General features: G+C 41.4%; 1 long non-coding RNA gene across 3 annotated transcripts in view; it reads right to left on the reverse strand.

The window, feature by feature from the left end:
- Positions 1–14,621, reverse strand: part of LOC129048426 (uncharacterized) — a 36,564-nt gene that overhangs the window by 13,745 nt on the left and 8,198 nt on the right. The window contains exon 3 of one of the 3 annotated variants that reach the window (XR_010141398.1): positions 2,856–2,931. The exons of the other annotated variants lie outside the window; for them this stretch is intronic. This is a non-coding gene — a long non-coding RNA (uncharacterized LOC129048426). The remainder of the gene's footprint in view (positions 1–2,855; positions 2,932–14,621) is intronic. 3 annotated transcript variants of the gene reach the window in all.

Raw genomic sequence — 14,621 nt, forward strand, 5'->3', positions numbered from 1 at the left:
AACTGAAAGCAAGATAGCACGATGCTCTAGCAGAGGGTACGGTGCAGGCAGAGGCACGGCCATCAGGAGAGGCCCTGGCCTTTGGGAGAGGGGCTCCAGTGACCAGGGCATGCATTGTCTCTATCTCTGGGGGTGCTGGCTCATGCAGGCTTCACTGAGTCCTATGAGAAATGGAAGAATGGTATTCTATTATGAAAGAAGGGCTGGGCGCGGTGGCTCATGCCTGTAATCCACACTTTGGGAGACTGAGGCAGGCGAATCATTTGAGGACAGGAGTTCGAGACCAGCCTGGCCAACATGGTGAAACCCCATCTTTACTAAAAATACAACAATTAGCCAGGCATGGTGGCACGTGACTGTAATCCCAGCTACTCGGGAGGCTGAGAAAGGAGAATCACTCAAACCCAGGAGGTGGAGGCTGCATTAAGCCAAGATCGCGCCACTGGGCAACAAAGCGAGACTCCATCAGAAAAGAAAGAAAAAGAAAGGAAGGAAGGAAGGAAGGAAAAAGAAAGAGAAATGTAATAATAATGATATATCCTAGAAGGAAAACAAAAAACAAAAAAGCCCCATGTGCTCATTAACTTCTGTCTGCCTCTGTAGATCCTCTTGCCCGTGTTCACCCTGCTCTGTGCCCTGGGAGGGCTCCCTTGTCTTTCAGTTTCCTGTTGGGCTGAACCAATGGGAGTGCCGCCAGGGGATCGGTGGTAGGAGTGGCTAGGGACCGGCTGCATGGGTTCCCTGTGGCCTCTACTAAATGCCACAGTCCCCTTCAGAAAGCCCTCTCCAGGCAAATCCCTATCTGGTACCCAATAACTATTCATTTCCCCTGCCTCTATAGGCCTAGGAATAACAGCTCCCTGCGGTTTACTGTACAACCAGAGTTGTGCACAACCAGAGTATACAATGCCAGGTAGTGTGTACTCTGCTAGGTCTTATGGATTTCCTTAAAATTTGTATTCAACATTGTAAATAATCCCTTTATTATATTATTCTTTTATTATTATTATTTTTTGAGACAGGGTCTCTGTTACCTAGGCTGGAGCGCAATGGTGCCATCATATCACTGCAGCCTCAAATCCCTGGGCTCAAGTGATCCTCCTAGCCTCCTGAGTAGCTGGGACTAGAGGCGTGCACCACTACGCTTGGCTAACTTAAAAAAAATATTTTTTGCCGGGCATGGTGGCTCACGTCTGTAATCCTAGCACTTTGGGAGGCCGAGGTGGGTGGATCATGAGGTCAGGAGTTCAAGACCAGCCTGGCCAACATGGTGAAACCTTGTCTCTACTAAAAATACAAAAATTAGCCAGGTGTGGTGGCAGGCACCTGTAATCCCAGCTACTCAGGGGATTGGGGCAGGAGAATCACTTGAACCTAGGAGGCGGAGGTTGCAGTGAGCCAAGATCACGCCATTGCACTCCAGCTTGGATGACAGAGCAAGACTCGGTCTAAAAAAAAAAAATTAGGGGCCAAGCGCGGTGGCTCATGCCTGTAATCCCAGCACTTTGGGAGGCCGAGACGGGCAGATCACCTGAGGTCAGGAGATTGAGACTAGCCTGGCCAACACAGTGAAACCCTGTCTCTACTAAAAATACAAAAAAATTTAGCTGGGCTTGGTGGCAGGCGCCCGTAGTCCCAGCTACTCGGGAGGCTGAGGCAGGAAAATGGCGTGAACCGGGGAGGCAGAGCTTGTAGTGAGCCAAGATCATGCCACTGCACTCCAGCCTGGGTGACAGAGTGAGACTCTGTCTCAAAAAAAAAAGATATTCAAATATTCAAATCACAATAGAAAGTCTTGCTTTTGTGCTAAGGATATTGGCAATGCAGTTCAAGGTTGAAAAGAACATTATTGGTTCAATTCAAATGGGCAGATTAAAAAAGTAATAAAAGAAAGAATATTATTGGAAGGAATATGGATTGTATTCCTTCAAGAGATTCAGAATATTACATAGAAGTTTCATGTATGCTTCCTTGTACTGATAATTCAGAATCCTAGGAACAGAGGGCTTGTAAGGAAAACATAGAAAATGCACTTCATCACTGGTGGGGCACAGTGGCTCACGTCTGTAATCCCAGCACTTTGGGAGGCTAAGGCAGGTGGATCACTTGAGGTCAGGAGTTCGAGACCAGCCTGGCCAACATGGTAAAACCTCATCTCTACTAAAATATAAAAATTAGCTGGGCATGGTGGTGGGCGTCCATAATCCCAGCTACTCAGGAGGCTGAGGCAGGAGAATCACTTGAACCTGGGAGGCGGAGTTAGCCGGGATCGTATCACTGCACTCCAGCCTAGGCGACAGAGCAAGTCTCCATCTCAAAAAAAAAAAAAAAAAAGATCTGCTTTGGTGTCTGCCACAGGCAGACGCCGTGATTTGCTTACTCGGTACCCATTACTACTTTTTCTTCCTTGCTAACACAACTCAAATTTGTTGGGACACCAATATTTCAGCCCTAGGCTATAGACCATCCTATACCTAGTCTAATCATTACAAATCAATGTTTTCTACTACTGTAATCTCCCTAAAGCTAGGGATGCCCATATGCCCATATTTAGCCAATGACACCTAAATGAAAGTCTACAGGTGTGGTTTAGAGCGAGGTCTCTCAGCCTTGGCACCACTGACATTTTGGGGCAGATAATTCTCTGTTGTGAGGGGTTTTTCTGGGGATTGTTGAATGTTTATATCATCCCTGGACCCTACCCACTAGACGACAATAGCACCCCCTTAGTTATGACAACCACAAATATCTCCAAACATTGTAAAGTGTTGCCTGGAAAGTAAAATTGTCCCCAGTTGAGAACTACTGTTTTAGAGGAAAGATCTTGCCTTGCTGATTAAAGGGAACTAATGTACCTGGTACCTCCTTCTCTCTCCTTCTTCCTGCCTTGAACAGGATGTGAGGATTGCAGCTGCAGTAACCATTCTGCAACTGTAAGGAAACAGTCAAAAGTTTCTCCTTGAAACCGTTGCTACTTAGCAGCGATCACCTATCCTTTGATGTCTTATTATGTGAGGGGGGAAATGCTCTTTATAGTTAATGTCACTATAGCAAAACTTTCTGAACTTTGAACCAAACACATCCTGTCTTAGTCTGTGTTGCTGTAACAGAATACCAGAGACTGGGTGATTTATAAAGAAAAGAGGCTTATTTAGCTCATGGTCCTACAGGCTGAGAAGTTCAAGGGCATGGCCCTGACTTCAGACAAGGGCTTTTGGGCTGCATCATAACATGGTGGAAGGTCAAAGAGGAACAGACTCATGCAATGGGCTGAACACAAAGGACGCCTGTACTTTATAACAACATGCCATCGTGGGAACAAGCCCATTTCTGCAAGAACTGATCAAGTTTCATGAGAGTGAGAACTCACTACCGTGAGAACAGCACCAAGCCACTCACAAAAACAGATCACCCATGAAACAAATGCCTCCCATTAGGTTCCGCCTCTTAAAGTTTCCACCTCCCAATGTTGTTACATCAGCAATTAAGTTTTTGTTTTTGTTTTTTCAGACAAGTTCTCACTATGTTGTCCAGGCTGGATCAAACTCCTGGGCTCAAGCAATCCTCCTGCCTCAGCATCCTTAGGAGCTGGGGCTACGGCAGTTAAATTTTAACATGAGTTTCTGTGGGGACAAATCATATCCAAACGATAGCACATTGTGCTCAAGATATTGGCTATGCAGTTCATGGCTTAAAAAACATTATGGGAACGAGTAGAGACAGTGCATATAATAAAGTATGTATAGTGAAGCAGTACAATTGTATTTCTATTTAAATTGAAATTAAAACATTTATAATGGGCCAGGCAAGGTGGCTCATGCCTGTAATCCCAGCATTTGGGAGGCCGAGTTGGGCAGATCGCCTGAGCTCAGGAGTTCGAGACCACCCTGGGCAACATGGTGAAACGCTGTCTCTACTAAAATACAAAAAAATTAGCCAGGCGTGGTGGTGTGCACCTGTAGTCCCAGCTACTCAGGAAGCTGAGGCATGAGAATAGCTTATGCCCGGGAGGCAGAGGTTGCAGTGAGCAGAGATCCTACCACTGCACTCTAGCTTGGGCTACAGAGTGAGACTCCATCTCGGAAAAAAAAAATGACTTAGAAAAATATTTAATACTTGAAAATAAATCTGATGAAAGATGTACAAAATGTGTACATTGAAAACAGGAAGGCCGGGCATGGTGGCTCACACCGTGGATCACCTGAGGTCAGGAGTACAAGACAAGCCTGGCCAACATGGTGAAACCCCGTCTCTACTGAAAATACAAAATTAGCCGGGTGTGGTGGCACATGCCTGTAATCCCAGCTACTTGGGAGGCTGAGGCATGAGAATCGCTTGAACCTGGGAGGCAGAGGTTGCAGTGAGCTGAGATGAGGCCATTGCACTCCAGCCTGGGCAACAAGAGCGAAACTCCATCTCAAAAAAAGAAAAAAAAGAAAAAAAGGAAACAGCAAATCATTGCTGAGAGAAAAGACCCCCATAAATGCGGAGATAAATCATGAGTTCCATAGTGTTGAGATGTTCGCTCTCCTCAAATTGATCTATAGATGTAATGCAATCCCAATAAAAATCTCAGTAGTCTTTATTTTTAGAAATTGGCAGGCTGATTCTGAAATTTTATAGAAATGCAAAGGAGCTAGAATAACCAGAATATGTTTTAAACAATAATGTGGAAAACTTATGCTACCTCATTTCAGATCTACTATTACGCAATCAAGGCAATGTGGCATCGATGTGAAGATAGACATATAAATTAATAGAACATAATAGAGTCCAGATACATACATACACACACACACATATATATGGTTAATTGATTTTGATAAGTATACCAAGCTAATTCAATGTATCTTGTTGGTCCAAAGGTAATTCTGGTTTTTGTGATTACTTAATAGTAATGAAAAGTAATGGCAAAATCCACAATTACCTTTGCACCAACCTGATAGAATGCATAGTCTTTTCAGCAAGTGGTGCTGGAACAACTGGATATACCTATGGAAAATAAAAAAATACCATTGAACTTCTAGTCTCCTATTTGGCATGTAAGGAGATTAAAAGTGACCACTCCGTCTTAAGTAAAAAGCTGACCAAGTGGAAAAATCAACAATTCTTAGATTCATAAGAGAGGTCACAGGGCAAACAGGTGACCCTGTTTGGAGAGACAGATGGACACAGAGAATCACAATTTACTGGGGTAAAAACCTGCATGGGGACCAGTGCTGGGGTAGGAAAACCTAAACTATAATTGACAAATTGCTGGAGGCTCACTGTGGACAAGTCTGAGTTAAAACTGCAGGGACACCCAGTCACTGGTGATGGGGGGCACACTTTCGTGAGTTCAGTTCTACCAGGCTCTCATACTCAACACTAGAGAAAAATCTCCTTGTGTTTCTGGCAAGGGGAGAAGGAAAGAAACTATTCTGAAATACATGAGAGCCATTCTGTTCCTACACAAATATTTATTTATTTAAGACGGAGTTCCGCTCTGTCACCCAGGCTGGAGTGCAGTGGTGTGATCTCGGCTCACTGCAACTTCTGTCTCCTGGGTTCAAGTGATTCTCCTGCCTCAGCCTCCCAAGTAGCTGGGATTACAGGCACACACCACCACGTCTGATTTTTGTAGAGATGGGGTTTCACCATGTTGGCCACGCTGGTCTTAAACTCCCGACCACAAGTAATCCGCCCACCTTGGCCTCCCAAAATGCTGGGATTGCAGGCAAGAACCATCACACCCAGCCGCCATTCTGTTCTTCTTAACATCACCTGCCGTCAGGGGAAACCATTTTATCAGAGCCTAACCTTCTTGGGTTCTATGAGAGCCTAACTAACCTTGGGAAGAGAAACACCCAACTCGAGCCCACTCCAATCATCCTGTCCCACCTAAGGAGGGAAGGTGCTGAAGTATTTGTGAAGTTCACAGTCCAGGGGCACAGGCTCACCAAAGGACTGAAACCTAATCATAGGTCTATAGAATGCTTCTCCTCTCTCCACACCTTACCACCACAAAACTAAAGGCCTATTTACCATCAGTCATTTTACTCAGTACAATACACCTGGCGATCAAGAAAAAATTACAAGCCATACTAAAAGAAAACAGTTTGAAGAGACAGAACAAGCATCAGAACTAGACTAGGCAGAGATGTTGGAATTATCAGATTAGGAATTTCAAACAACTAGGATTCATATGCTAAGGGATCTAACTGGTAAAGTAGACAGCATACAAGAACAGATGAACAATGTAAGCAGAGAGATGGAAAGTATAAGAAAACAAAAACAAAAAGAAAATCTAGAGATCAAAAGCACTGTAACAGAAATTAGGAATAAATTTGATGGGCTTACTAGCAGGCTGGACACACCTGACAAAAGAATCTCTGAGCTTGAAAACATCCCAGTAGAAATCTGAAACTGAAAACAAAAAGAGACCGAAAAACAAAACAAAACACGGAATATTCAAGAACTGTGAGAAAACCACAAAAGGTATAACATATACGTAATGGTAATACCAGAAGGAGAAGAAATAGAGCTAGGAACAGAAGAAATATTTAAAACAATAATGATTGAGAATTTCCCCCAAATTAATGTCAGATACCAAACCACAGATCCAGGAAGCACAGAGAACAGCAAGCAGAATGAATACCAAAACAAAACAAAATGAAAAATACCTTGGCATACCATATTTAAATTTCAGAAAATTCAAAGATGGGCCAGGCATAGTGGCTCATGCCTGTAATCCCAGCACTTTGGGGACGCCGAGGTGGGTGTATCACCTGAGGTTAGGAGTTTGAAACCAGCCTGGCCAACATGGTGAAACCCCATCTCTACTAAAAATACAAAAATTAGCCAGGCGTGGTGGCTCACGCTTGTAATCCCAGCTATTCGGGAGGCTGAGGTACAAGAATAACTTGAACCCGGGAGGCAGAGGTTGCAGTGAGCCGAGATCGTCCCACTGCACTCCAACCTAAGCAACAGAGCAAGACTCCATCTAAAATAAAAGGAAAAAAAAAGTAAATGGATGGAAAAAGATGTACCATGCTAACATCAATCAAAAGAAAACAGGAGTCGCTATATTAGTTTCAGACAAAGCAGACATCACAGCAAGGAAAGTTTTCAGGGATAAAGAAGGACACTACCTAATGATAAAGGGGACAATTCTCCAAGAAGACATAACCATCTTTAACATACTTGCACATAACAAGAGTCAAACTACATGAAGTAAAACTAATAGAACTGCAAGGAAAAGTGATTAATCCATTATTATAGTTGGAGACTTTAACACCAATCTATCAGAAATATGTTCAGCAAGCAGAAAATCAGTAAGGACATGGTTGAATTCAACAACACCATCAATTCACTGGACACAAGGGCAACTACTGACTACTTCATCCAGCAACAGCAGATTACACATTTTTCTCAAGTTCACATAAAACACCAAGACAGACAGATTCTGGGCCATAAAACAGTATCTTAACAAAATTTTAAAAGCAGAAGTCATACAATGGCTGCTTTCTGACCACAATGAAATTAAACAAAAACTTAATAACAAAGATAGCTGGAAAAATCCCAAAATGCTTGGAAATTAACACATTTCTAAGTAACACGAGAGTCCGATAATTCTTCAAGACAAAATTTTAAAATATTTTGAACTAAATGAAAATGAAAACACAACTTATCAAAATGTGTGAGATGCAGTAAAAGTAGTGCTTAAAGAGAAATAAATAGCATTGAATGCATATATTAGAAAAGGAGAAAACTCTATAAGCATTTAGCTTGTATCTTAGAAAAGTAGAAAGAGCATTAATTAAAGAGTAAAATTAAATCCAAAGTAAGCAGAAGAAAAAATTAATTACAGCAGAAATCAAGGAAATGAAAAACAAGAAATCAATAGAGAAAATCAATGAAACCAAAAGCTAATGCTTTGAAAAGTTCAATAAGGCTGGGCATGGTGGCTCACACCTATAATCCTAGCATTTTGGGAGGCTGAGGTGGGCAGATCACTTGAGGTCAGGAGTTTGAAACTAGCCTGGCCAACATGGTGAAACCTCGTCTCTACTAAAAATACAAAAATTAGCTGGGCATGGTGGCAGATGCCTGTAATATCAGCTACTCAGGAGGCTGAGGCAGGAGAATCACTTGAACCCAGGAGGCAGAGGTTGCAGTGAGCCAAGATCACATCATTGCACTCCAGCCTGGGTGACAGAGTGAGACTCCGTCTCAAAAAAAAAAAAAAAAAAAAAGAAGTTCAATAAAATCGATAAGCTTCTAGCCAAGTTAAGAAAAAAAGAGAACACACATTATTAACGTCAAAAATGACATATTTCATGTATTTCATAGACATTAAAGGATAATAATGAATGCTATGAACAACTCTATGCCCATAAATTTGATAACCTTCATGCAATGGACCAACTCCTTAAAAGACACAATCTGCCAAAACTCATACAAGAAGAAATAGATAATCTAAATAGGCCTATATTTATTTTTAAAATTGAATCAATAGTTGGTAACTTTCCAAAACAGAAAGCACCAGGCTCAGATGGGTTTAGAGGTGAATTCAACAAAACATTTAAAGTGGAAATTACACCGATTTTCTATAATCTCTTTCAGAAGATAGAAGCAAAGGGAATACTTCCCAATTCATTCTGAGGCCAGTATACCTTAATGCCAAAACTAGACAAAGACATTTATTTACGAGAAAACAACAGATCAATATCTCTCATGAACATAGATGCAAAAATCCTCAACAATGAGATGCTTGGTGGTCTGTGGTTCCGGAGCTTCCTCGGGACGTCAGTGGACTGGCTGAGGGGCAAGGTGAAAGTCAATTAAGAGACTATCCAGCGGCTCCTTGAGGAGAATGACCAACTGATCCGCTGTATTGTGGAGTATCAGAACAAGAGCCGGGCGAACGATTGTGTCCAGTGCCAGCTTGTGTTACACAGAAATCTCATTTATTTGGCTACCATCGCAGATGCCAGCCCAACCAGTACTTCAAAAGCAATGGAATAATCTTTCAAAAGCAATGGAATAATCTTCCAGTTGGCTGTTGTGAGTAGTAATTGAATGTAATCCATCTCTTACAAAATGGAGACAGGATCTTTACCAACTCAACTGCTTAAAACATGAATGACACTTCTGTGGCTCTTTTTAAAAATGTGAAAACGTGGGCAGGGCGTGGTGGCTCACACCTGTAATCCCAGCACTTTGGGAGACTGAGGTGGGTGGATCATGAGACCATCGTGGCTAACATGGTGAAACCCTGTCTCTACTAAAAATACAAAAAATTAGCCGGGCGTGGTGGTGGGCGCCTATAGTCCCAGCTACTCAGGAGGCTGAGGCAGGAGAATGGCGTGAAGCCAGGAGGCGGAGCTTGCAGTGAGTTGAGATCGTGCCACTGCACTCCAGCCTGGGCGACAGAGTGAGACTCTGTCTCGAAAAAAAAAAAAAGAAATGAAAATGTGAAGAAAGCTACCAATTAACTGTATTCTCAATGTAAATATTTTTAAAATAATTAAGCAAATCCCTCAATAAGTTGAGACCAGATGTCCTCTTTCCTGAACTTGGAGCATATTTGGATAACTAAGACATCACTGGCATGTTCAAGCCTACTTTTTAGTTTCAACCTGAAGAGGAAACTGAGTAGGTGTTGGGCAGGAATTGGTGAGACTCCTTGACTTGAGACCTTGCTAAATGGACATGTATCTGCGTGCTCCTTCCTAACAGTTGTAAATGTGGTCCCCCGACTGCGGTTTTCAGATTGCTTTGAAATAAAGCTTAATTTTCTACAAAAGACAAAAACAATCCTCAATAAAATATTAGCAACTTGAGTGCAAAATGTATTTAAAAAATTATACACTGCAAGCAAATGGAATTTATCCCAGGTATGCAACACTGGTTCAATATTTGAGAATCAATGTAATCCATCACATCAACACGCAAAAGAAGAAAAATCACGGCTAGGCACGGTGGCTCACTCCTGTAATCCCAGCACCCTGGGAGGCTGAGGCGGGCAGATCACAAGATCAGGAGTTCAAGACCAGCCTGGCTAACATGGCAAAACCCCGTCTCTACTAAAAAATACAAAAATTAGCTGGGCATGGTGGTGCGCACCTGTAGTCCCAGCTACTCAGGAGGCTGAGGCAGGAGAATCATTCGAACCCAGGAGGTGGAGGTTGCAGTGAACCAAGATCACGCCACTATACTCCAGCCTAGGCAACAGAGCAAGACTCTGTCTCAAAAAAAAAAAAAAAAAGAAAAGAAAAGAAAAATCGATCAATAGATGCAGAAAAACCACTTGACAAAATCTAACAGAAATTAATGAAGTTCTTTATCAACTTGATAAAGAACATCTACAAAAATCCTACAGCTAACTTCATACTTAGAGGTATGAAACTATCCTGCTAAGATCAGGAACAAGGAATGGAAGTCTCCTCTGACTACTCCTTTTTCAATACTCTAGTGGAAGTCCTAGCTAATGCAAAAAGACAAGACTTAGGTAATAAAAAAAATACCGATCGAGAAGAAAGAAATAAAACTGTTTTTGTTCACAGATGACACAATTATCCATGTAGAAAATCCAATAGCATCGACCAAATAACTGGAACTAATAAGTAATTCTACAAAGTTTGCAGGATACAATGTTAATATACAAAAGTCCATTGTTTTTCTATTACCAGCAATAAACAAGAGAAATTTGTTTTGATGTTGTTGTTGCTCTTGTTGTTGTTTGAGACTGAGTTTTGCTCTTGTCTCCCGGGCTGGAGTGCAGTGGCGCAATCTCAGCTCACTGCAACCTCCACCTCCTGGGTTCAAGCGATTCTCCTGCCTGAGCCTGCCGAGTAGCTGGCATTATAGGCACCCGCCACTACGGCCAGCTAATTTTTGTATTTTCAGTACAGACAGGGTTTCATCATATTGGCCAGGCTGGTCTCAAACTCCTGACCTCAGGTGATCCACTCACCTCAGCCTCCCAAAGTGTGGGGATTACAGGCATGAGCCACCGTGCCCAGGTTTTTTTTTTGAAATTTGAAATTAAAACATATTATGTAGTACCATTTACATTAGCACCCCCAAAAGTAAAATACTTAGGTACAAATCTAAGAAAACATGTACCAGTCTTATGTGAGGAAAACTACAAAACTCTCATGAAAGATACCAAAGAGAAACTAAATAAATGGAGAGATATTCCATATTTACCAACAGGAAGACTCAATATTGTCATGATGTTAGTTTTTTACAACTTGACTTAAAGAGTTAACTCAATCCCCCATCAAAATATCAGCAAGTTATCTTGTGAATATCAACAAACTGATTCTAATATTTATATAGCAAAGCAAAAGACCTACAACAGCCAACACAATATTGAAGGAGAGAACAAAGTTAGGAGGACTGACTCTCTCCAACTTCAAGACTTACTACAAAACTACAGTAATCAAGAATGTAGTGTTAAATTAGCCAGGCATGATGGTGCATGTCTGTAGTCCTGCTTGCTACTTGGGAGGCTGAGGTGGGAGGATCACCTGAGACCAGGAGGTCAAGTCTGCAGTGATCATGCCACTGCACTCCAGCCTGAGCAACAGAGTGAGCCCTTGTCTCTTAAAAAAAAAATTAAAATTAAAATTAAACAAATATTAAATAAAATGAAAAAGTAAAGATTGTGTGGTATTGACAAAATGATAGACAAATAGATCACTGGAACAAAGTAGAAAGCCCAGAAATAGACCCACATAAATAGAGTCAATTGATCTTTGGCAAAGGAGCAAAGGCGATACAATAGAACAAAGATAGTCTTTCCAACAAATGCTACTGGAATAACTAGACATCCATATCCAAAAAAAAAAAAAAAAATGATTCTAGACACAGACTTTACACCCTTCACAAAAATTAACTCAAAAAGGATCATAGACCTGAATGTAAAATGCAAAACTATGCAACTCCTAGACAGTAACGTAGGAGAAAATCTGGATGACTGAGGCTTTTATGATGACTTTTAAAATACAACACCAAAGACATGATCCATGAAAATAAGAATTGATAAGCTGGGCTTCATTAAAGTTAAAATTTTCTGCTCTGAAAAAGACATGCCAAGAGAAAGAAAAGACAAGCCACACACCAGGAGGAAATACTTGCAAAAGACTTATCTGATAAAGGACTGTTATTCAAAATACACAAAGAATGCTTAAAACTCAGCAATAAGAAAACAAACAGCCCAATTTAAAAATGGGCAAAAGACCTGAACAGATGCCTCACCAAAGAAGATACACAGATGGCAAATAAGCATATGAAAAGATGCTCCACATCACATGTCACCAGGGAAATGCAAATTAAAACAATAATGAGATACCACTGCACACCTATTAGAATGACCAAACTTCAGAACACTGACAACACCAAATGCTGGTGAGGATGTGGAGTAATAGGAACTCTCATTCATTGCTGGTGGGAATGCAAAATGGTACAGCCAGTATGAAAGGCAGTTTGGCAGTTTCTTATAAAACTAAGCATTCTCTTACCATATGATGCAGCAATCACACCCCTTAGTATTTACCCAAGGGAGTTGAAAACTTATGTCTACACAAAAACTTGCACACAAATGTTTATAGCAGCTTTATTTTTAGTTGTCAAAACATGGAGGCAGTGAAGATGTCCTCAGTAGGTAAACAGATAAATAGACTGTGGTATATCCAGAGAGTGGAATATTATTCAGTGCTAACAAGAAAGGAGCTAGCTGGCCAGGCACAGTGACTCACGCCTGTAATTCCAACACTTTGGGAGGCCAGGGCAGGCAGATCACTTGAGGTCAGGAGTTTGTGACCAGCATGGCCAACATGGTAAAACCCCATCTCTACTAAATATACAAAAATTACCCAGGCATGGTGGTACACACCTGTAATCCCAGCTACTCGGGAGGCTGAGGCACAAGAATCACTTGAACCTGGGAGGCGGAGGTTGCAGTGAGCTGAGATCGCACCACTGCACTCCAGCCTGGGTGACAGAGCGAGACTCCATCTCAAAAAAAAAAAAAAAGAAACGAGCTATCAATCCATGAAAATATATGGAGGAAACGTAAATGCATATGAAGTGAAAGAAGGCAATTTGAAAAGGTCACATCCTATGTGATTTCATCTATATGACATTCTTGAAAAGGCAAACTCTTGAGACAGTAAATAGATCAGTGGTTTCCTGGAGGCAGAAGGAAGGGACGGATGAACAGGCAGACCAGAGAATTTTTAGGCCAATTCAACTGTTCTGTGCTATAATGGTGGATCCATGTCATTATACATTTGTCCAAACCCACAGGATGGGCAACACCAAGAGTGAGCCCTAATGTAATCCATGGATTTTGTGTCAATGTAGGTTGATCACGTGTGACAAATGTACCACTCTGGTTGATGCTGATAATGGGGGAAGCCATGCATGCCTGAGGGCAGAGGGTATATGTGATATCTTTGTACCTTCCTCTCAGTTTTGCTGTGAATCTAAAACTACTCTTTTAAAAAGTGTAAAAAAGAAAAGAAAAAACAGGCCAGACGTGGTGGCTCACCCGTTATCCCAGCACTTTGGGAGGCCGGGGTGGGAGGATCACTTGAGCCCAGGAGTTCAAGACCAGCCTGGGCAACACAGCAAGACCCCATCTCTATATTATTTTTTAAAATAAAAAATAACATTCAAATTTAAAAAAGCAATAAAAAACAACTTCAACCCTTTTCTTACACCATATACTAAATTAACTCGATCATAGACCTATGTATAAATGCTAAAACTATCAAATTTCCAGAAAAATCTCTCTCTCTCTCTTTTTAGACACAGGGTCGCCCAGGCTGGAGTGCAGAGGTAAGATCATATTCATAGTAGCCTCAAACTCCTGGGCTCAAATGATCCTCCTGCTTTAGCCTCCCAAGTTGCTGGGACTACAGGTGCACAGAAAATCTATTCTTGCTTGGAGTAGGCAAAGATTATTTAGATAGAACAAAAATATCAACCTACAAAAGAAAGGAATTGATAAATTGTACTTTATCAAAATTAAGATCTTCTGTTCCTTCAAGCCATTGAAAATAAAATGGCAACCACTGAGGAGAAAAAATATTAATATTTGCAACACATATATCTGACAAAGACCATGTTTCCAGAGTATATGAAGGACTCTTACACTCAATAATTAGAAGGCAAAAAAAAAAAAAACCCTTTATTTGCTTTTGTTTTTTTGAGAAAGGGTCTTGCTCTATTGCCCAGGCTGGAGTGCAGTGGCACAGTCATAGCTAATTGCAGCCTCAAACTCCCAGCCTCAAGCGATCCTCCCACCTCACCCTCACAAAGTTTGGGATTAATGGTGTAAGCCACTGTGTCTGGCCCCACCTAATTTAAACAAGGACAAAAGATTTCAACTGACTTTTTACAAAAGAAAAAATAGGAATGGCCAATAAGTCCATGGAACGATGCTCAAGTATCATTAGTCATCCGAGAAAAGTACATTAAAGCACAATGAAAACTGTACATACTCACCGGAATGGCTAAAACTAAAAGGACTGACCAAACCAAATGTTAGTCAGGATGTGAAGTAACAAAAACTCTCATAAATGGCTCGTCGGAATGTAAAAGATGGAACAAGCAATTTGGAAAACAAC

This window comes from Pongo abelii, chromosome 8, assembly GCF_028885655.2.
Source record: "Pongo abelii isolate AG06213 chromosome 8, NHGRI_mPonAbe1-v2.0_pri, whole genome shotgun sequence".
Taxonomy (NCBI): Eukaryota; Metazoa; Chordata; class Mammalia; order Primates; family Hominidae; genus Pongo; species Pongo abelii.